At 44.0% G+C, this 24,765-nt stretch overlaps 1 long non-coding RNA gene across 1 annotated transcript in view; it reads right to left on the reverse strand.

Moving 5' to 3' along the window:
• Positions 1-24,765, reverse strand: part of LOC137637292 (uncharacterized) — a 43,338-nt gene that overhangs the window by 2,002 nt on the left and 16,571 nt on the right. Inside the window, exons 2-4 of the long non-coding RNA XR_011043531.1 lie at positions 20,918-21,015; positions 10,143-10,251; positions 826-956 (exon numbers count right to left, since the gene is read on the reverse strand). This is a non-coding gene — a long non-coding RNA (uncharacterized lncRNA). The remainder of the gene's footprint in view (positions 1-825; positions 957-10,142; positions 10,252-20,917; positions 21,016-24,765) is intronic.

Genomic DNA, 24,765 nt, shown 5'->3' on the forward strand with positions numbered 1-24,765 from the left:
TATTTCCTATATAAACAATAAAAACCTCAACAAAACAAGAGGAAGAGAAACTAGATAGAACAGTGTGCCCGAGTGTACCCTCAAGCAAGAGAACTCTAACCCAAGACAGTGGAAGACCATGGTATAGAGGCTTTAGCACTACCCAAATTCTGGCCACAGCTTCATCATAGTTTGCAGAATCAGCTAGTCAGTTTGAAAGCTCCATTCCTGAACGAAGTAGCAAGTAGTACTGTGAAGGGAAGAAACGAACACTGCAAAAAGTTTTTTGTAAAGATTACGGTGTGCCAGGCACGGCATATGTGCAATACCCCTTTCAGATCTGTTCCGTAGTCATGAACAAACAGTGAGAAATCAAAATTGTTCTCCAGTCTCAGGTAGTGCCATAGCTTTTCACTGCCTTGGGGTAGAGTTCTCTACTTGAAGGTACACTAGGACACACTATTCTATCTTATAACTCTTCCTCTTTTGTATGTTTTTTTTTTAAGTTTTTATATTTTTAATATGAAAGATTTATATCAATGTTGTAGCAATTCTTAAAATATTTCATAATTGCTCATTACTTCTCTTGTATTTTATTTATTTCCTTTCCTCAGTGGGCTATTATTCCCTGTTGGAACCCTTGGGCTTATAGCATCCTCCTTTTCTAACTGGGATTGTAGCTCACCTTTTCATAAATATTATGTGAAAGAGACAAATGTATCCAGTGTAAGCAAGAAAAAATTTAACAATCTATAAAACAGACATTAAATGTTAGAAATAAATACTTCATAATGATTAGAGTCAAGCCAATAGATCACTTCCCTAGGTCATTTCCATTTTACCTACCAGCTATCAAAGAAATGACAGCATCTTTCTCTGGTGACAAGGGGGCCAAGATGAGGCCCTAGGCCCAGATCAGACTGGAAACTGCTGGACACACGTCTGGGGTGCCGTGAGAAGCCCATCTTCCACCAGATCTGCAAAACGAAGAAATAAACAGTATAGAAGGTCCTTAAACTTACAAAGTTAATAGGTTACATAAAGCTGTTTGTAAGTGAAATGTTAAATTTTGACCTAGGGTAAGCCTAACCTGAGACCCATGACTATGATTTCAAGGTAGAAGAGTCAACAAATAGTCAGGTTTCATATGAAATAGATATCAGGTTATTAAAATTGTTGTTATATTACAGTATTTATTATTATTATCATTATTATTACTTACTAAGCTACAACCCTAGTTAAAAAAGCAGGATGCTATAAGCCCAGGGGCTCCAACAGGTAAAACAGCCCAGCAAGGAAAGAAAACATGGAAAAATAAAATATTTTGAGAACTGTAACATTAAAATAAATACATAATGATCATAATCACGCTCCTTTTTATGTGAGTGATTGTGACGCAGTTCGGGTACACTACCAGTCATGCCTTCTCAATCACAAGACTCGACACTACACAATATTCTGTAAGTTTTATTCCAGCCGTGGCCAGATTGTGGAATAACCTTCCTAATCAGGCAGTTGAATCGGTGGAACTTGAAAAGTTCAAACATGCAGCGAATGTTTTTATGTTGAACAGGCTGACAGAAGTCTTTCCTCATTGTTTATATATGACAGAACTAATTTAATATTGTTACTGGTCTCAAAATATCTTATTTCAATTGTTCATTACTTCTCGTATAGTTTATTTATTTCCTTTACTTTCTTTTTAAACTGGAATATTTACCCAGTTGGATCCCTTGGGCCTATGGCATCCTGCTTTTCCAACAACAGTTGTCGCTTAGTAAAACTGAGCTCCTGTAAATAAGGCAACAGTTCCTCATACCTGGGACTTGTCTGAGAATATCACAGCATTTATCAATAGTATTCAAAATATTTATCATTTTACATACAGCCATGACCCGCTTTTCACGAGTGTTACGTTCCAATGCCCCTCGCAAAATGCAAATCCTCGATAAGCGGGGGATGACTGTATACATTAAACAATTCTTCTTCCCCCAAAGGAGTTAACTACTGCATTGTAATTGTTCAGTGGCTACTTTCCTCTTGGTAAGGGTAGAAGAGTAAGCAGCTCTTCTAGGAGAAGATCACTCCAAAATCAAACCATTGTTCTCTATTCTCAAGTAGTGCCATAGCCTCTGTACCATGGTCTTACACTACCTTGGGTTAGAGTTCTCTTGCTTGAGGGTACACTCAGGCACACTTTTCTATCTAGTTTCTCTTCTCCTTGTTTTGTTAAAGTTTTTATAGTTTAAATAGGAAATATTTATTTTAATATTATTATTCTTAAAATGTTATTTTCATTAGTAAAATAAATTTTTGAATATACTTACCCGATAATCATGTAGCTGTCGACTCTGTTGCCGACAGAAATCTACGGTCGGGATACGCCAGCGATCGCTATACAGGTGGGGGTGAACACCACAGCGCCATCTGTGGTCAGGTACTCCAGTACTTCTTGTCAACACCACCTCAATTTTTTCCTCGGTCCACTGGTTCTCTATGGGGAGGAAGGGTGGGTCAATTAAATCATGATTATCGGGTAAGTATATTCAAAAATTTATTTTACTAATGAAAATAACATTTTTCAATATTAATCTTACCCGATAATCATGTAGCTGATTCACACCCAGGGTGGTGGGTGGAGACCAGCATACATGTTAACAAAGAAGCTAAGTATCCCGTATTTTATTTTATTAGTTATTCAAAAATAAAATAAAATAAATAAGTACCTGGTAAGGAAGACGACTTGAACCATTACTCTGCCTTTATTAAGTACGTCTTTCTTACTGAGCGTAGCGGTCCTCTTAGGATGCTGAACAACTCTTAGGTGCTGAAGTATAAAGGGCTGCAACCCATACTAAAGGACCTCATCACAACCTTTAACCTCGGCGCTTCTCAAGAAAGAATTGACCACCCGCCAAATCAACAAGGATGTGGAAGGCTTCTTAGCCGACCGTACAACCCATAAAAAGTATTCAAGAGAAAGGTTAAAAAGGTTATGGGATTATGGGAATGTAGTGGCTGAGCCCCCGCCTACTACTGCATTCGTTGCTACGAATGGTCCCAGGGTGTAGCAGTTCTCGTAAAGAGACTGGACATCTTTGAGATAGAATGATGCGAACACTGACTTGCTTCTCCAATAGGTTGCATCCATAACACTCTGCAGAGAACGGTTCTGTTTGAGGGCCACTGAAGTAGCCACAGCTCTCACTTCATGTGTCCTTACCTTCAGCAAAGCAAGGTCTTCTTCCTTCAGATGAGAATGTGCTTCCCTAATCAGGAGCCTGAATAGGTAAGAAACTGAGTTCTTAGACCTTGGAAGAGAAGGCTTCTTGATAGCACACCATAAGGCTTCTGATTGTCCTCGTAAAGGTTATGACCTTTTTAGATAGTACCTAAGAGCTCTAACTGGGCAAAGTACTCTCTCCAGTTCGTCCCCCACCAAGTTGGACAGGCTTGGGATCTCGAACGACTTAGGCCAGGGACGTGAAGGAAGCTCGTTTTAGCAAAAAACCGAGCTGCAAGGAACATGTAGCCGTTTCAGATGTGAAAAACTATGTTCCTGCTGAAGGCGTGGATCTCACTTACTCTTTTAGCTGTTGTCAAGCACACGAGGAAAAGAGTTTTTAATGTGAGGTCCTTAAAAGAGGCTGATTGGAGAGGTTCAAATCTTGATGACATAAGGAACCTTAGGACCACGTCTAGATTCCAGCCTGGAGTGGACAACCGACGTTCCTTTGAGGTCTTAAAAGACCTAAGGAGGTCCTGTAGATCTTTGTTGGTGGAAAGATCCAAGCCTCTGTGGCGGAAAACCGCTGCCAACATACTTCTGTAACCCTTAAACGTAGGAGCTGAAAGGGATCTTACGTTCCTTAGATGTAACAGGAAGTCAGCAATCTGGGTTACAGTGGTACTGGATGAGGAAACTGCATTGGCCTTGTACCAGCTTCGGAAGACTTCCCCTTTAGACTGATAGACTCTGAGAGTGGATGTCCTCCTTGCTCTGGCAATCGCTCTGGCTGCCTCCTTCGAAAAGCCCCTAGCTCTTGAGAGTCTTTCGAAAGTCTGAAGGCAGTCAGACGAAGAGCGTGGAGGTTTGGATGTACCTTCTTTACGTGAGGTAGACGTAGAAGGTCCACTCCTAGAGGAAGAGTCCTGGGAATGTCGACCAGCCATTGCAGTACCTCTATGAACCATTCTCTCGCGGGCCAGAGCGGAGCCAACCAACGTCAGCCGTGTCCCTTTGCGAGAGGCGAACTTCTGAAGTACCCTGTTGACAATCTTGAACGGCGGGAATGCATACAGGTCGAGATGGGACCAATCCAGCAGAAAAGCATCCACGTGAACTGCTGCTGGGTCTGGAATCGGAGAACAATACAACGGGAGCCTCTAGGTTATCGAGGTAGCGAACAGATCTATGGTTGGCTGACCCCACAGGGCCCAAAGTCTGCTGCAAACATTCTTGTGAAGGGTCCACTCTGTGGGGATGACCTGACCCTTCCGGCTAAGGCGATCTGCCATGACATTCATATCGCCCTGAATGAACCTCGTTACCAGCGTGAGCTTTCGATCTTTTAACCAGATGAGGAGGTCCCTTGCGATCTAGAACAACTTCCACGAATGAGTTCCTCCCTGCTTGGAGATGTAAGCCAAGGCTGTGGTGTTGTCAGAGTCCACCTCCACCACCTTGTTAAGCTGGAGGGACTTGAAGTTTATCAAGGCCAGATGAACCGCTAACAGCTCCTTGCAATAGATGTGAAGTGTCCTTAGCTCCTGATTCCATGTTCCCGAGCATTCCTGTCCGTCCAAAGTCGCACCCCAGCCCGTGTCTGATGCGTCAGAGAAGAGACGGCAGTCGGGTTTCTGAACAGCCAAAGGTAGACTTCCTTGAGAAGAAAGCTGTTCTTTCACCACGTGAGAGTAGACCTCCTCTCTTCGGAAACAGGAACTGAGATCGTCTCTAGCGTCATGTCCTTTATCCAGTGAGCCGCTAGATGATACTGAAGGGGGGGAGGTGGGGTCTCCCTAACTCGATGAACAGGGCAGCGATGAAAGTGTCCCTGTTAGACTCATCCACTACCTGACTGAGCATCGGTTCCTTCTCAGCATGCTCTGGATGCAATCTAGGGCTTAGTATATCTTTGGGGCCGACGGAAAAGCCCGAAAAGCTCGACTCTGAAGATCCATACCCAGGTAGACAATGGTCTGGGATGGGACGAGCTGGGACTCCTCAAAATTGACCAGGAGGCCCAGTTCCTTGGTCAGATCCATAGTCCATCTGAGAATCTCCAGACAGCGACGACTTGTGGGAGCTCTTAAAAGCTAGTCGTCTGACGGAGCCGAACACAAGATCATGGTACTGCTGCACAGTCTGTGAACTGTCAACCATGGGGAAGCGAGGAAGTACAGTGACAACCCGAAGCTGTCTAGACTGTCTGGGTCGTACAGACAACTCCTTATCGGGTTGCTGAGGTTGCCGCACTGCGTCACAACAAGTCACTTCTGCTGGTTGTTGAACGTCTTCCCAGTGACACACTGACTCCGTAAACAAAAAATCCTCTAACAAGGACTAAGCTTGGACTGCATGTCTTGCAACACAGCTCAAGGTCTATGGGAGCAGGTGTGGTAACAGACGGGGTTAGCGACTGAAGTGGAACCATTACCCTCCCTGGAAGCATGCTATGCTTAAATAAAAGTCCATAGGAGGCTAAGCAGCTAAAGGCTCCTCTCCAAATGACAGAGTCCTCAAGGGAAAATCAGAAGGAGGGAGAATAGCACTTTCTCATCTACAGGAACCATATCCGAGAAAAGCTAAGTTCTCTCAGTGAGGGTTTCACTGGTGCAAAAGCAGCAGACTAGAAGGCAACGTTATGAAACTGCTTGACAGTCTAGTGAGTTGGCAACAACCAAAGATGTGTGACTGAGAAGCATGCGGTAAGGTATGCAGAGCATGCTGTATGCAGAGCATGCTGTATGTAGAGCATGCTGTAAGGTAAGCAGAGCATGTTGCATGGCGTGCGGCTTATGCTGCATGGGATGAGGCTCATGCTGCATGGGATGAGGCTCATGCTGCATGGTATGAGACTCATGCTGCATGGGATGAGGCTCAAGCTGCAAGGGATGAGGCTTATGCCGCATGCGTTGAGGAGGATGCCGCATAGTATGAGGCTCCTGCCTCATGGGTTGAGGCGGTTATTTATTCTTAAAAGGAAATCTGAACCTGACCCTAATCTAGCTGTCCGAGGATTTACCTGGTGAGACATCAGTCTCTTTACCAGCGAGTTTTACCAGATTTCCCCGGGCCACCACGTGACACAATTGGTAGTAATTCATTCAAATTACCCCTAATGAGTCAATATGGATAAATATCAACACAACATCGTGTTCAAATAGAAATAAATTTCTACCTCATACTTGGGATCGAACGCTAGCCCCTTCTAATGAAAGGCCAGGTCGAAACCAACCATGCCACGAGAGCCCATTGCCGCATAGCATGAGGCTCCTGCCTCATGGTTTGAGGAGGACGCTGCGCAGAGAGAGGCTCATGCTGTGAAGAATGCGGTTGCTGCATGCGTTGAGGCGGCTGCCTCATAGCATGAGGTTCCTCAAGAGTTGAGGCTCTTGCCTCAAGAGTTGAGGTTGCCTCAAGAGTGGAGGTGGCTGCCGCAAGAGTTGAGGTTGCTGCCTCAAGGATGGTGGAGGTTGCCGCAACGCAAGAGGTTGCTGCATAGCGCTGGTATCTGGCAACTCCCAATGCGGCAGCTCACGCGTGGAGGTAGGTTGAGGAACCTCAACATCATACGTCTGGCAGGGTGGACTGCGCCGAGGTGGAGTTGAGGTTGCTGCCTTGAGGATGGTGGAGGTTGTCGCACCGCAAGAGGTTGCTGCCTCGAGGATGGAGGAGGTAGTCGCAACGCATGAGGCTCCTACCTCAAGGGTAGAGGAGGTTGCTGCAAAGCATAAGGCTCCTGCCTCAAGTGTTGAGGAGGTTGCCGCGTGGCAAGAGGCTCCTGCCTCAAGGAAAGTGGAGGTTGCTGCACAGAGCTGGTATCTGGCAACTCCCAATGCGGCAGCTCACGCATGGAGGTAGCTTGAGGAACCTCAACATCATACGTCTGGCAGGCTGGACTGCGTAGAGGTGGAGGAGCGCTCGCAGGAGGAGGTGTGTTAACCTTCTCTGCCTGAAACTCCTGCATCAACACCGCAAGCTGAGACTGCATTGTCAGCAGCATAGACCACTAGAGTTTAAGAAAGACAACAACAAACGGAGCTACTGTCCGTTGAAACTGAGGGTCTAAAACAGCTGGTGCGGCAACAGACGGAGTTACTGTCTGTTGCGATACCACCTTGCCTCTCTGGGAGGTGTGCAGTTGTCGTACTGCAGCAAGTCCGAACTGACCCAGTGCTAATGGCACCACCTAGGAGTTGGACTTGCGCGGAAGGGACCGACTTGCACTTAAAAGCTGCAAGATTTGGTCCATGGTTTCTGCGAGAAACCTCTTCCGCAGACGAGGAATAAATGGGCTCTCTCGTCTTTGTGTGGGTGGGGTGATCACGTCGGCTACGTGAGTTGGTTACACCCGAAACCACGGAGGGAAACGTCTGTTCGTCGATCAAGGCCTGCTGAACCCATGAGTCCTTCGACATTACTTCTCCCCTGGGCTTGGGAGCTTGTAAGAGGTCCCAGACTAGGCGAACAACTGGCACGAACAGACGAACCCTCGAACGCAACACTGTAACACTTTGCGCTTATCACTTTTGATTTTCTGTTTGCACTTATTTCACTGAACTCGAAACTTTAAGTGGTTTGTACCTGAAACACGCAATTCTATCCTTCATTAAAAGTTAGTAATTGCGAAAACAGTATTACAATGTAACAGAAAAACATAATGAAAGATAAATAATTCAGTGGCTGGAAAAGAGACTAAACACTAGATCAAATAAACTACGTTTAAAATCTCTCACCGCATAAAGCCTGAGAACAAGAATAAAACTCTAGAAACGTTTACCTTCTTCCCCTAAAGAGACTAGGGAGAAGAGCAAAAACGATAACAACGTTACCCGCTTGAACGAAACGTTTATCCTCCTCTCTCTCCCTCCGTCTCTATCTCTCTCTCTCTCTCTCTACTTAGCACCTGAGAGAAGAGCCCAATTATATATATCGTTAAAACATATTATTGTTAAAGGAAAAAAACTGAAAGGTTTCCCAAATAAAAAGTTCCTTTATTAGAATTAAAACCATTTAAGCTAAGAAAGAATGAACAAAACGCTAGAATCGGTTTACTCTTACTGCAACGTGACACCGTGATAGACTCTCTCTCTATCGTAACGATAGAGCGCAAGTTGAACGTTCTGAACGTCAACAACTGCAGAGACAAAACAAAACGTTAGTTCAACTTTGAAAACAGTACAAGACTATCAAAGAAATTCTTTCAAAAACATTAAAATAGCATAATATGTTAACAGGTAAAAACGAAATGACGGGCTCAATGTTAATTAACTTCGGTTCAAGAAAAGACCGCCTACTATTAGGAAAGGTCGAATATAAACAAATATAAAAATTAATTTTAATAAGTTTATAAAAGGAAGTTAATCAAAGAGGCCTATAAAAGGCGGAGAGATAAAAAATAAATCTATAACTTTGTTAAGCAAAATTAAGAGAGTCTATACTCTCTTCGACACCAACACTTCCGTCTAAGGGAAGGGTCGGCCATTTAAAAGTGAGAGTTCATACTCTCTTCGTACCAAAATTAAATAAAAAATTAAATCAAATTAATTCCAAAAACTTGCTAAGCTAATGATATAGCTTCCTGAATAGCGAAGGCTAAACTCTAGAGCAAATACATCACCAAATCGTGAGCAATAACTCCAGAATCAACAGCGTATCCATGTAGGTCTAGCCGGAGGCACGACAGAGGAAAAAATTGAGGTGGTGTTGACAAGAAGTACTGAAGTACCTGACCACAGATGGCGCTGTGGTGTTCACCCCCACCTGTATAGCGATCGCTGGCGTATCCCGACCGTAGATTTCTGTCGGCAACAGAGTTGACAGCTACATGATTATCGGGTAAGATTAATATTGAAAAATATTTTATTTTTCCTTATTTCCTTTCCTCAATGGGCTATCTCCCCTGTTAGGGCCCCTGGGCTTATAGCATCCTGCTTTTCCAACTAGGGTTGTAGCTTAGCAAGTAATAATAATAATAATAATAATCCCTCTTGGCATGTCAGTTCCGACTTCAGGTCACTCTACAAAAAGAAATCTTAGTTAACTAGTTTTATAAGTGTACTTTACAGTACTGTACTTCACAGAGAAGCCTAATACTGTATACGGTTTATATAAAATGATTGCAGATAAGTAATGAAAGTTCTCAACTTAAAACTTAATAGGTTCCAAGAAGTCCTTTGTAAGTCGAATTTTGCTATATTTTGACCTAACCTAACTCACACGCCTATGGTTTTCAGCTGCAAAAGTCAACAAACAGTTCAACTTCATATTGTAAATGTTGTCTTGCTTACTGCATTAACCCTTTTACCCCAAGAGGGCGTACTGGTACGTTTCACAAAATTCATCCCTTTACCCCCATGGACGTACCGGTATGTCCTTGCAAAAAACTGCTATTTACATTTTTTTTTGCATATTTTTGATAATTTTTTGAGAAACTTCAGGCATTTTCCAAAAGAATGAGACCAACCTGACCCCTCTATGACGAAAATTAAGGCTGTTAGAGCAATTTCATAAAAATACACTGCAAAATGTGCTTGAAAAAAATTAACCCCTGGGGGTTAAGGGTTGAAAAGTTCTAATTAGCCTGGGGGTAGAAGGGTTAAAAACTTTATAGGGTCCAAGAAGCTGTTTGGTCAGATTTTGCCAAATTTTGACCTAGGGTAGGCCTAACCTAACTCACAGGCCTACGAATAGTCCAATTTCATATTGTAAATGTTGTCTTGCTTACTACATTAAAATTAAATGAAATAATTTTGTCCAATTACAGTATTTCATCTTGAACATCTGATACAACATCTGACATTTAGAATTTCATTTGGAAATGTGTTTGTAGATCTGGATGTTTGTAAGTTCAGAGCTTCCCTTTATAGAGTGAAAATCAACTTACATCTGGTCTCTTGGAAACCAATTAACTACATGGAACAGTATATTACCATACCTGGAAAAGCTCTGTGTTTGAAAAGTGTCCGAGCAACAGGATTAACGAGCAGACCGTGCAAGACGGCATCTAATCCACCTCAGTCGAGCCACTTAGTTTCTCGGGCATCCTGAAAGAAGATGGATCATTCAGATTTACCAAGATTGATTGAAAATTGTTATCAAGTGTAAACAAGTACAAAAGAAAAGACTTGTCACTAATAAAATTACTAACAAAATAACAGAGGCACAAGAATAAAATCTCAACATCATTTTAGGATTATGAAAATGTCCATACCTGTTAAAATTACATATAAATATTATTATTATTATTATTACTAGCTAAGCTACAACCCTCAATGAAAATGCAGGATACTATAAGCCCAAAGGGCTCCAAAAGGGAAAATAGTCTAGTAAGCTAAGAAAATAAGGAAACTGAAGTGTGACTGAGTGTACCTTCAGGCAAGAGAACTCTAACCCAAGACAGTGGTACAGATGTTATGGCACTACCAATGACTAGAGAACAATGGTTTGATTTTGGAGTAGCCTTCTCCTAAAATAGGTGCTTACCATAGCTAAAGAATCTCTTCTACCCTTACCATGTAGAAAGTAGATACAGAACAAATACAGTGCAATAGTTAACCCCATGAGCAAAAAAGGATTGTTTGGTGATCTCAGTGTTGTCAGGTGTGTGAAGACAGAGGAGAATGGGGAAAGAATAGGCCAGACTATTTGGTGTATGTGGTGGCAAAGGAAAAATGAGCCGTAACCAGCGAGGGATCTAGCATAATACTATCTTGCCAGTGAAAGGACCCAATAACTCTAGCGGTAGTATCTCAACAGAGAGTGTCCGGAGAGAGCGAATATAAACTTCCTGTGAGACAACTTATGAAGAACATTTTTATTAAAAAGGAAAAACCTAAGCAACTGTTCTATGATGGCCCAAACGAATTTGTTAGCTTTATTATTATTATTATTATTATTATTATTATTATTATTGATAGAATATGGATAGAATAAGCAGCATGAAGAGGAAATGGGAGTAGAATTGATATACGTAGATGGAAATAAAAAAAAATAAAAGAATATAATTTAGTAATGAAGTTTCTCTTGTTTTAAGAACAAGAGATTTGTTTTCATGTCAGAACATATACGATTAAAAGCCCAGATTATTTACGACCAAAATACTACATATCTCAAAAATATGTTGTGTTTTTCCTAGCTATACAAACTTGAGTTCTTCATATGGGTTACCTCTGTTACAACAAAATAGATGAAATATCGTGGGGCTGGCAACATTGTACGGTTGCAGATTATTCCCACCTGGCTCAGGGTGTCGGAGCTAGCTCCTTCGTTATCACTCTGTTCTTGGTCATGACTTGTCGCATGAATGTGGTGGGAAATATAAAGAAACTAGAGGGGCACTCAGTAGAGCGCATTCCTCACCGCTGAAGCTTATTTCTCGACTATTTGCTTACCCTTAAACGTTGACGTGTATTAATTGGCGTTGATTTTCATACACTCAAATATAAATCGTGTTTGAAGTCTCTGTGACAATGATGTACAAAATTGTGGCTGATTACATGAATTGGACATTTTGCTTGATCGTGACCTTCCAAAATTCAATCATTTCCAGCTTTTTACATAACAGTTAATCCCTGCAAGTTTCATTACTCTACGATTAAAAATATGGCCAGGAAGCTGTTCACAAACAAACACACACACAAACAGGAGGTAAAACATAACCTCCTTCCAACTTCATTGGCAGAGGTAATGATTTAGGTTTGTATAGCTACGCAAATTACTAATTACTTTTTAAATTAGTACAGTGGTTTGTTCCCACGCAAATACAAAAGCTTGTCACTTATAAAGGAATCTTCCTTAGAAAGTCCTCAGCTATAAAATTTAGGGTGTCTGTCTGACCGTTAACCCAAAAGGCTCTTAGGAGACCCGAAGAGCAGGACACATGGCCTTATTTGAAATAAAGGTAAGGGACGGAGTCACAATCCAACAAGTTTGGCCTTTTGTAAGAAAATCTTCAAAATTATTGGTCAAGACAAACTATCTGCCCACATGGGAGTGCTTACCTGCATACGTAGTCATCAATGTAGGTACTCTCAAGAGAATAAAGAGGAAACCATTCATTCTACTCTCATACCAAAATTACCACGAAGTAACTGATGATGCAACAAAATGCTAGCTGTCCTGCAGGGGCACAGGTCTTTATATAATCTGTTGGGCAGCTACCACAGGACCTAAGGAGAAAGTGTCAGGAGACCTGAACGAGCAATCCTTTAAATGATACGCACTGAAGTTGGTCTACCTTTTCCATACACATGAGCTGAGTCCCTGTGTTTCCAAGTGGTTCTTGCAGAATGCCAAGGTTGCAGCAATACCACGGATATCATTATTGTTTCTCAGAGCAAGAATAAGATAGTATTCTTAGTTATTCCCTTCTTGTTGTGACCTGTGCATAAAAACAAGTTAAGGATGCCTGGACAAAAGACAGACTGCCGTTACACGACATAATAACAAACTATCAGAATCATCAGTTACTTCCTTAATTGATGAAATAGAAAAGCAATTAAATTAGTTGTCATTAATCAATGGATTTTGAGTCCTAACTACAAATGCAGTTACAAATGAGAATGGCACATCTTTCCATCCCCTGGGGTTCGACAGAAAGACAAGCTATGAACCTCACCCTCATGTTTTAAGGAAGCCAGACAAGTAGGAAAACCATCTTTAAGGTTAGGCCTCTATCTGTTGCTTTACAAAAATGTTCAGAGGGTGCCATTTTTAAGGACCTCGGAACCTTTATCACACTCCAAGATGAGGGTTTGATTTCCCAAGGTGGGCAAGACTGCTCGAAACTTCTAATCAAAGCCGAGAGCTCCCATGAGGAGGAGAGGTGGATTCCTTCCAGTCGAAAGATTTGGCTCAAGGCGGAGCGATATCCTTTCGCTGCCGTGACTGAGAGAAGTTTCTCCTGCTGTAGGAAGATTAAAATGTCCGCAAATAGGGGAATAGTGGCCTGAGTGGAGAAATAATCCTTCCAATACACCAATCAAGGGTCACTTTGGCTGGTAGACTGCAGCGGATAACTTGCAGAGATAACCTGAAAGCTGCTTCGCAGTCACTCTCGAAAAGCCTCTCATGTGGAGGAGCTGCTGGATAACTTCAACCCGTGAAGATGTAGGCACTGAACTGCCTCATGAAACTTCACTTGAGGTTGTCGAAGAGGATCTGGTTGCTTTGGAAGTTCTCCTGGGACTTCTACAAGAAAAATTAGAAGTTCCAGGTACCACTCCACCTGTGTCCACTTTGGCGCACCAAGCATTACTCTTAGCTTTCAAGACATTCATATCTTGTTCAATATCTGACGAATCAAGCAGAACGGAGGAAAGGCATAAACGTCCATTCCATCGCCAGGGTGTCGAAATTTGAAAAGTATCTTCCAGTACTGCAGCTTGGTCTGGGACTGGAAGACAATACACTGTAAGGGGCTAGGATGTGCTCCTGTATGCACAGAGAACTTTCTCTGACAAGAGAGAGATGGAGGAAGTAATCTGGGTGACCTACTTTATCTCAGCAAATTTTCTGCATCTGAAATTTGTTTATCAACAATAAGGCGATCAGATAACGGCAAAATACAGACAATTTATTCAACTTTCGAATACAGTCTTTGGGGTGTTTCTATATTTGTTATTTTGTTAGTGGCACTACATTGACACATAACGTCATTACTCACACAAAAAAAATTCTTTGCAAATCATAAGCCTGATAGAAATTTTGTCACAACCAGAATCACCTTAGGGCCAAGTAATCCCATGGGATGTCTAGCTTGATTCGATAGGGGTACATCAAACTTCTGAAAATAAATCATCAATTACGTTGCGTCTAACTATTATCTGCATACACGGAGATTCTCAAAGATCGTCAATACGTTTAACACGGGTCACCAGTTGTGGGGGGCGAATGAGAGATCATAGCCGACTGATGCTTTACTCTCAGAACAGGTGATTTGACAAAGAAGTCTGCGGACGGATAAGTAGCAAGGCCCCCTGGGGCAGGTGACTGACTGGCACAGACAGGTAAAATATGCTGGGCATTTGTGTTTCTTTAAGATAACATATTTACAAGTGGCAAGACCCAGCATTAACCCTTTTACCCCCAAAAGGACTTACTGGTACGTTTTACAAAACTCATCCCTTTACCCCCATGGACGTAACGGCACGTCCTTGCAAAAAAATGCTATAAAAATTATTTTTTTCATATTTTTGATAAATTTTTGAAAAAATTCAGGCATTTTCTAAGAGAATGAGACGAACCTGACCTCTCTATGACAAAAATTAAGGCTGTTAGAGCAATTTAAAAAAAATATACTGCAAAATGTGCTGGGGAAAAAATAACCCCTTGGGGGTTAAGGGTTGGAAATTTCCAAAGAGCCTGGAGGTAAAAGGGTTAACATACAATGATGAATGATACATGAATAAAACAAAAGAAAAAAAAAAAAAAAGAGATGATTCTGCACACGATGATATAAATAACATTTAAAGTGAAATAACAGGAAAATATGTATAGGTAAAAAAAGGGAACTCGTAAAGTAAAAATGCTGTAGGACATTGCCCTTACAAATACTCCCTCTCAAGACAATTATTAAAAGACCTTTTAATGATTGTATGACAAGAGAGAACAGGCAAAAAAAAAATCAAACACTAAATATCAGTCTCTGTAACGTGCTGGTGGTTTCAGACGGCCTCTTCTACGGAATACCAGCGTCAGTGGACTATTGTCAGCGATCCCTGTGCTTATGTCTTGTGGCGTCCGGGAGTTTGACTGTTGTTTGCGGTCTTCCTGGACCGCGTTTAGTGTCTTGCCCTGGCTTCCTCTGATTTGTTTTGGGGAGGTATGCAAGGTCGTCGCCCTTGTTGCACTTAAAGGTCGTCGTCTTCGGTGTGCGCCAGTTTTAACCTCTCCACTGTTATCCAATCTTTCATCCCGTGCACCATGATTTTGAAGGCATTTTCCGTCCTCTCTAGGATGTGGTACGGCCCCTTGTATGGCCAAGTCAGTGGAGGGTGGTGGGCGTCCTGCCTTATGAAGACGTATAGGCAGGTGTTCAGGGCGGTTGGCTGGTAGTGCTTGGTTCTGTCCCTGTACAGTATGTCTTGCAGCAGGGCATGAATTTCCCCACTTTTTAACGTAGACAGGCGATGCTGATGTCGTAGCCCGGCTCGGCGGGGAAGAATTCACCCGGAATGATGAGTGTTTCGCCGAACACCTTCCCGGTCGGGGAGGCGCCACCGTTGGACCTTGGGGCTGTGCGGAGGCCGAGGAGGACCCATGGTAGTTGATGGAACCAGTGTTCGTCTGTAGACCTGGTCATTAATGCCGCCTTCAGGGAACGATGGCTTCTTTTGACCATGCCGTTTGATGCCGGGTTGTAGGCGGTCGTGCTGTATAGATTGGTTACCATTAGTCGGGCGAGGGACGCCCATAGGTCCGAGATGAAGGCGGGTCCCCTGTCGGTCGTCACGTCGTCGGGCACCCCAAAACAACTGACCCAGCTGGAGAGGAGAGCTTTGGCGCACGCGTCCGTAGAAGGCTTGGCTATAGGTGTCGCCTCCAACCATCTCGTTGAGCGATCGATGACGGTCAGTAAGTATCAGGTGCCTCCTGAAGGCAGTAAGGGGCCTACCACGTCTACGTGGATATGGCCGAATCGTCGTCTGGGTTGCGGGAAGGTGCCGACTCTCGACTCGGTGTGTCGGCTGACTTTACTGGTTTGGCATGCCGTGCACGTCCGTGCCCATTCGCGTGCGTCTTTCCTAATGCTTGGCCATATGAATTTTTCCGTCATCAGCTTGATGGTCGTTCTCGTTGATGGGTGGGAGAGGCCATGGACGACGTTGAATATTGCCCGTTGCCTCAATGGTGGTATAAAAGGTCGGGGATGACCAGTGCTTGTGTCACACAGTAGTTTAGGGATGTTAGGGATTATTTCGACGTCTCCCCACTGCAAGGACGTTGGAAAGGCTCTTGCGTCTGCCATTGCGGGTTCTTGTTCCCTGGCATGTAGGTGATGGGGCAGCCAAATTCAGATATGGCTGCCAGGTGATATTGCTGATGGGCTGACCAAGGGTCCCCGGGCTTGGTAAAGGCGTGGATCAGTGGTTGGTGGATGGTGAACAAAGTCCCCTCTGGCAGATACAGTACTTGAAATGCCTGACGGCGAGATATACCGCCAAGAGTTCGCGGTCAAACGTGCTGTACCGTGTCTTGGGTGTCTTCAATTTCTTGCTGAAGAAGGCTAGAGGTTGTGGTTTGTTGTTCACCATCTGCTACGGGAAGGCACCACAGGCTGTGTTGCTGGCGTCCGTGGTCAACTGGGGAGGGCCCTTGGGGTCCTGGTAGGACAAAGTCGTGGCCTCGCAGAGGGCGACCTTTGTTTGCTCGAAAGCCTCTTGTTGAGGACCCCATTGGAGTTTCTTTGGCCTCCCCTTCGGGACGCCGAGCAGGGGACTCATGATGCCAGCGATGTTGGGGAGGAATCTCCTATAATGATTTGCCATGCCAATGAACTCCTATAGACCTCTTACGGTGGTTGGTGTCAGGAACTTTCTGACCGGGTCGACCTTCGATGTCAAAGGGCGCACCCACTCCTTTGACAATTCATGTCTCAGGAATTCTACCTTCTCAGCCCTGAAAGTGCATTTGTCAAAACGCTCTATGAGGCCGTTTTCTTGTGGTAATTTCAACACTGTTCTTACGTGCTGGAAATGTTCATCCTGGGACTTGGGAAACACCATGATGACGTTGACGTATACAGCGCAGAAAGGTAGGTACCCCAGGATGTTGTCCATTAGGCGCTAGAAGGTTGCCCAGCGTTTCTGAGACCGAATGTTGAGTATGCGAAAACGTACAATCCGAACGGGGTTATTATGGCTTCTTGGGAACGTCGTCGGGATGTACCAGGACCTGGAAGTATGATTTCAGGAGGTCATTTGGGTAAAAATTGTGGCCCCGTAGAGGGTCTCGGTGAGATCTTGGATGCTGGTCAGGGGGTAGTGGTCAGGTGTTGAAACCAGATTCAGACATCTGTAATCATCACAAGGTCTCCAGCTGCCGTCAGGTTTCTTGACCATTTGTAACGGTGAGGCCAAGTGGCTGGATACCTTTTTACACACTCCCATTCGCTGCATCTTGAGGAAAGCACGCTTAGCATCCTGTAGTTTTGGTGGTGGCAGACGTCTGAATTTGGAGTGAGTTGGTGGGCCTGTTGTAGTTATGTGGCGATATATCCCGTGTTTGGCGGGAATTCCCTCCAATTGTCGCAGTTCAGACTTGAAGAGTTCGGAAATCTCCTGCAGGAAGCGGTTGTACTTGCTATGTGTGACGGAGCATACGCGGGGAATACTGGGCCCGTACGAGGGTCGGTGGGACTGGTAGGTCTCTTGGTCAATAAGTCGTTTGCGAAGCACGTCTACTAGCAGACGGTGGTGGGTGAAAAAATCAGTGCCCAGGAGTGGTGTCTTGATGTTGGCAATCAGGAAGGGCTAGCTGAACTCTTGGCCCCTGAATGATAACTCAAGCGTTCTCGTCCCGTAACAGGATGGGGCTGCCGCCAGTGCGGTTTCCTTGTCTGACGTGCGGCTGTTGTCGTGCTTCGTATGCGGGACCGTAGAGATTGAAGCGCCAGTATCCACAAGGGACCTTCTCCACGAGTTTGCGTTGTGGATGTAGAAACCCACGGGGTTGGAGTTCAAAGGTTCCGTGCATCCGGGAGGGATGCAGGACTCCAACCATGACGGAGGCAGGCTCTTCTCTACCCTTATTCGAGAAGATTTTACCACGTGAGATGGGGTTTCCTTCAATGGTGTGATTGGGGAACGTCTCACCTCCCGTGACTCTCCTGAGGGCGGGAAAACTTCGTCCGAAGATGAGGGAGAAAAGACTGAGGGGGGAGAGTGCCTGCCTCGAAGACTTACGAGGAGACAGCTACGTCCTCGGAGAAGTTACCTCATCCGAAACTCCTCTTTTCCTCTTCGGGGGAGTAGCTGCAGCCAAGGATTTGTGGCTCAACTCAGAGAGAACAGCTTGAAAGCCTGTGCTATCGCTCTGATTAGAGTCCCAAACCAGGCTGCCAGCTGACGGCTGCACCGTCAGACACTCCCTCTGGAGGGGAGGTCGCCTGTAACAAGATAAGGATGGCATGTCCCTGGGCCTTTCTGGAACCTTCCCCCCTACCGGCAAGCACGCTGTTCTGTGCTGAGGGGGAGGGGGGGGGGGAATGTGGCGATGGCGCCCTTTCCGCGTGTTGTCCGGCAGCCTCGCGCGGGGAGGGTATTGGCGATTGCGCTAGGGAGCGCGCTTGGGAATACCCGGGGGTCGCGCGCGAGAGACTGTCGAAGCGTTGATGCGCGCGCGGGGGACTGTTGAAACGCTCGCGCACGGGCGAGACTTCATAGAGTGCGCAGGAATAAGATTGACGTGCAGGATCAGAATGAATAGCCTGTGCGGACCAGAATGTTGGCACGCGTGCGCACGGCTATCGGCGTGCTCGCGTACGAGTTTGTTGGCGAGCACGCGGAAGACCAAGGCTATCAGTGCACACGAGTGCGCAAGACTATTGGCGCACGCGCGGGAGACCATCGGTACCCGCGCACGGAAAAGATCGTCGGCGCTTGAGGGAGCAAGAAGATCGTCGGCGCTTGCGCGCATAAGAAGATCGTCGGCGCTTCCGCGCATAAGAAGATCGTCGGCGCTTCCGCGTGTTAGAAAATAAAAGGGCGGGCATCCCCCGATGAAGACCGTAGGCAGGTCTGCTTTAGAGTCCAGAGCCGAAGTCCTTCGTTGCAGTGCAAGGTTGAGCTGGTAGATCGGTAGGTTAGCTGGCAGGACAATCAACACTGGAAGTTCTGCTTGATCCTCCGAGGCGGGGTCTCTATGAGAGACCTCTCCCACGAACGGGAGAGGTGCCCTTCGTAGAAAAGACTTGGAGACACCCGCAGGCTGGAGCACTGGTGAGCGCCTGTGCGCTATCTTAGGAAACCCCAACGATGTGCGCAGGGGAAACCTGGCGCTTAAGGGAAGTATGTGCAGTATTTGCCCATACGTGCTTTATTCCCCGAAGGGATCGATGCCTGTTAACAACAGGATGCGTTGGTGCCCACAGCGCGTCAGCAGTCAAGAACGGAGACGGCAGGTCTAGGAGATGGCGAACAATTCTGCGGAGAGGTCCGGATCAGCAAGCTGATCTAAACAGGAACAATCCTCCAAAGAGGAGTCTCTATGAGTGGCCTCTCTCGCCAACGAGAGAGGTGAACACTTCGTAGAAGAGATTTGCCAAGACTGTGCTCCACCCCTGAAGGAAAAGAAACTCAGCAAGGGGGGAGAAAGTCTGGTCGAAGAGCAGCACAGTAGACGACGGCGATGAATTATTAAGGTATGAGAAGTTCTCCCTCTGCAGGGAGAAGATCTCACACCTGGGGAGGGAACCTCCCTCGGAAGGGAAGTTACCCAACCCCTGGAGGCGAACCTCTTTTAGCGTTCTAAGATGATCTGAAGTGCTGACATGTTGTCATGGGAGAACTTCTAAGAGAAGAGATAATGCCCATGACGACGTCCTTTGAGGGACGGCAGTGACAGCAGACTCCCCAGGCACAAATAGGACAGCTCTGCTTTGTTGGCACTCTTTAATCAAACGAAGAAAAACTGCATAGTTAACTGGGAAAATAAAATAAAAAATGATTTTAACAGAAATTCCCCAGGGAGGAACTCCGAAGAGTAACCCCGAGGAAATAGCAAAAAATAAGAATTAAGAATTAAGTATGCGCCCTCCTCCCCCACTGAAATTCACGGGAGAAGGGGGAGGGCAGAGAACTGTAATAAAAACAGAATTATAACAGAATTATAATTATCTAAATCATCTAAGAATGTTCACTAATAATGAGAACCGCTGACCCCCCGAAGGGAACTGTTCCCCATGGAGAAAGCTGAAAAGTTAAATATACAATTAGATTTCATTAAAAATAATTGAGACAAATAAACGGAATAGCAACCCAACCCGCAACGGGAAAGGAGCTTCCGTAATAGTACATAATAGTAGTAAGGGGTGAACAACCTCGAATAGAGAGAGAGACCGTAGTCAAATTAAACTCCCACATTCCCTTCGCTGAGAATCCAAGTTTCCCATAGGAAAGGAGGAACAGCGAAGATAAAGATGAATGAAGAAAGTCCAGCGCTGACGATTCCCCACGGCGGTGGAGTTAACGGAAAAGCCGAAGGAAAAACCGATGGACCAAGAGGGAGAGGCACCCCATGACGTGGAACCGTGGTGGCCTTGCACCACGCAGGTGTTGTTGTCGTACATTACACACACAGCACAAACACTGAAAAGAAAACTTACAACATTTCTATACACAAATATATACATAAACATAAAGAATGTTTATATATATATATATTACAAGTATAAGAGAAAGTAAATAAAAAGACAAAAAGCATTAATGGCTGTCAAAGAGGGCGAGGGTGACAGCGGACACGTCCAACTACTACCCGAGCCGAGAGCAAAGTGAGCTCAGCACAGGTGTGTGTGTGTGGGGGGGGGGGGTTAGCAACCTACCCTCCTTACCCCCCGCTAACTAGCGGTGGGGTAGTAAACCCTCGTTAAAATTCTAATGGCTCATCATTTCAGCTACGACGAAAGTAATTACCCATATTAAATAGCGTGGTTTGTATTTCAGTTACGGAATAAAATAATAATAATAACAATAATAATAATAATATACTTACCTAATGAGCAATGAAAAGAAATGCAATACTGCAAGGCGGCCACCAGTGCCCCTGTTACTTTCTGGGTAATCATCTTTTTGGTGCGTTGCTTTACTGACCTACAAAGAAAAATAAGGTTTAACATGTGTTATAAGAATGTTGCCACAGAAGTTAACAGACACATACAGTTCAAGAAATCATGTTCCTGTCAATAATGATTAAATGTTGACGATAGTTTGTAAATATGTTAGAATGAAAAAAATCTAATTCTATAAACTTTGCTCTAGTCCACGCATACAAATACTTATTACCAAGAGGAAAACAAATGTCATGATAATGGCATACGATACACAACGTTTAGGCCTAATTGCTTTTGACATCCGGCTCCTGGAATGACTTGAGAAGCAAAGTATCCTCTCATGAAGAAAAGTCTAACGACTACAAGTTGAACATTAACTTGACTATGTAATGCCAAAAGGGGACTTTGAGAAACAGCGACAATGGAAATATTACTAAAACAGTAATGTCCTAATTATACATATACTGCACTCTTGATCACTGACCACGACACTTCTCCACCCATGCTAAGACTAGGGTAGACAAGGCAATGGGTTCTGAGGATCTTAACCCTTTTACCCCCAAAGGACGTACTGGTACGTTTCACAAAACACATCCCTTTACCCCCGTGTACGTACCGGTACGTCCCTGCAAAAAATGCTATCTACCATTTTTTTTTGAAAATTTTTTGAGAAAATTCAGGCATTTTTCAAGAGAATGACACCAACTTGACCTCTCTATGACAAAAATTAAGGCTGTTATAGCAATTTGAAAAATATATACTGCAAAATGTGCTTGAATAAAAAATAACCCTTGGGGGTTAAGGGTTGGAAATTTCCAAATAGCCTGGGGGTAAAAGAGTTAACTCTCCCCAAGAAAACTTTCCTCAGCTCAGAAGGAAAGTAAAGCTGTGATCACTACTCGGAACTATCGAGACGCGAGCTTGCTGCAAACTCGGACTGTTCACCAGGCAGACAACACCCGGTGAAAGCTTTGTTTACGTAAAGAGGAATGAATCGGGAAGGAAAATTCTATTTAGATGGCAAACTGATCTTTTATGTTCCCTGTTATTTTGGTTCTTTCCTTTATCCATTGTCTGAAAGAAGAACCTTCCATCCATATTGAACATATTGCTGAAGCAACAGCAATTTCAGACTCCTCGTTGATGACTTTGGGTTCAAAACAGAATACAGCAATGCCTCACAACACAAAATTAATTGGTTCCGTAATGGCTTTCGTAAAGTTATTTTTTTGTGTTGCGAGTCGCCTTTTACATGTAAGTAGTCTAATTCGTTCAGACCCTACAAAAATCACCGCATTATATGACTATAAAAAGGATATGCACCGCTCAACATTACTAAATGTATGAAAAGTACTGTATTTTGATAATTTAATAACAAATTAACCAATGATAATCTGTAAAAGAAGATTTTAATTAGAGCAAACAGTAAAAATACAGTAATAAAAATGTGGAACCTTACCTTTGGAGTGAGGCAATATCTGAGAGAGAAGTGCGGGGTAGTAGAGGAGGATGAAAATGGTGGAAAACTTTTACAAGCGGCAGAAAATGTAGACACTTAACTTTACAAAACAGATGTATGAATCACAGAAAACATTAACACTTAATTTTAGGATACATTTAAAAATGGTAGGAAATATCAACACAACTTTACGATAAACTTAAAAATTTCTTTTTTTTTCTTTTTCTATTTTTTTCTTTTACTTTATATTTTGCATTTTCTAAATTCAATTACGCTATGTATTTCCTTCATCACTGCCACTTTTCTTTCCTTTCTTAGATGGTGCTTGGTCTGTTTCTACCGAAGGCCTCTTTCTAAAATAATCGTCCAAAGAAGCTTGTTTCTGCTTGCTTCTTAAAATTTCCCTGAAATGACTTAGGCGAACTTCATTACAAAACTCAAGCGCATGACCTGTGAGAATTTTTTCTGGGTCTCTCTTTTCTACGAGAGCCATCATTTTAAAGTAGCCATCTAGACTCTCCTTAATTTCTGCCATTGTCAGTGGGTCATCCTCCTACTGTACTCTTCCTGAACGGCGTTCACTCGCATGGCCTCAAAGTCCTTTAGGTCATCCGCCGTAAGTTCCTCTTGGTGCTCCTCGATTAGCTCATCAATGTCGGCCTCATCAACTTCCAGACCCATGGACTTCCCGAGCCTCAGGTTCAGGATCGTCAACATTTTCAGAATCGGCTTCAGATTGGTTTGTGTGGGAGCCCTCAAAATCTTGTACGGAGACGGCATCAGGCCACAGCTTCTTCCAAGCAGAGTTCAAGGTGCGCCTTGAAACCTCCTGCCAAGCTTGATCGATGATTTTAAGGCATACAGTATGACAATATCAAAATGCTCTTTCCAAAATTGACGAAGGGTGAGGTTTGTGCTCTCAATGATTTTGAAACATTTCTTGAAGAGACATTTTGTATAAAGCTTCTTAAAGTTTGAAATCACTTGCTGGTCCATGGGCTGGAGGAGAGGGGTGGTGCTCGGTGGAAGATAGAAAACCTTGATGAAGGAATATTCTGCTACAACATCTTCATCGAGGGAAGGAGGGTGAACAGAGGCATTGTCCAGCACCAGAAAACATTTCATAGGGAGGCGCTTCTCTTCCAAATACTTTTTCACAGTTGGGCAAAAATGTTATTTTTATTAATAAAATAAATTTTTGAATATACTTACCCGATAATCATGTAGCTGTCAACTCCGTTGCCCGACAGAATTCTATGGAGGGATACGCCAGCTATCACAATACTAGAAGGGGGTGTACTTACCAGCGCCACCTGTGGCCAGGTACTCAATCATTTGTTGTTGACACCTCCTCAATTATTCCTCGGTCCACTGGTTCTCTCTGGGGAGGAAAGGGAGGGTCGATTAAATCATGATTATCGGGTAAGTATATTCAAAAATTTATTTTATTAATAAAAATAACATTTTTCAATATTAAACTTACCCGATAATCATGTAGCTGATTCACACCCAGGGAGGTGGGTGAAAACCAGTGTACAAGATTAAAGGATAGCTAAGTATCCCATATTTCATATAACAGTTATCTCAAATAACAATGAAATAATAAGTACCTGGTAAGGAAGTCGAATAGAACCGTTACTCTGCCTCTTTATTTAAAGTTCGTCTTCCTTACTGAGCGCAGCGTTCCTCTTGGAGGCTGAATCAACCCAAAGGTGCCAAAGTACACGGGGTTGCAACCCCTACTAAAGGACCTCTACCAAACCTTTAACCCAGGCGCTTCTCAAGAATGAATAGACCACCCGCCAAATCCAAGGATGCGGAAGGCTTCTTAGCCTACCGTAACAACCATAAAAAACAACAATAAAAGTATTCAAGAGAAAGGTTAAAAAAGGTTATGGGATTAAGGGAATGTAGTGGTTGAGCCCTCACCTACTACTGCACTCGCTGCTACGAATGGTCCCAGGGTGTAGCAGTTCTCGTAAAGAGACTGGACATCTTTCAGATAAAATGATGCAAACACTGACTTGCTCCTCCAATAGGTTGCATCCATAATGCTCTGCAGAGAACGGTTTTTATTAAAGGCCAACGAAGTAGCTACAGCTCTTACTTCGTGGGTCCTTACCTTCAGCAATGCAAGGTCTTCCTCCTTTAAGTGAGAATGTGCTTCTCTGATCAGAAGCCTTATATAGTACGAAAGCCCATTCTTGGACATGGGTCTCGAGGGTTTCTTGATGGCACACCATAAGGCTTCTGACTGTCCTCGAATAGGTTTAGACCTCTTCAGATAATATTTGAGAGCTCTGACAGGGCAAAGAACTCTCTCTAGTTCGT

The sequence above is a fragment of the Palaemon carinicauda genome, unplaced genomic scaffold, assembly GCF_036898095.1.
Source record: "Palaemon carinicauda isolate YSFRI2023 unplaced genomic scaffold, ASM3689809v2 scaffold633, whole genome shotgun sequence".
Taxonomy (NCBI): domain Eukaryota; kingdom Metazoa; phylum Arthropoda; class Malacostraca; order Decapoda; family Palaemonidae; genus Palaemon; species Palaemon carinicauda.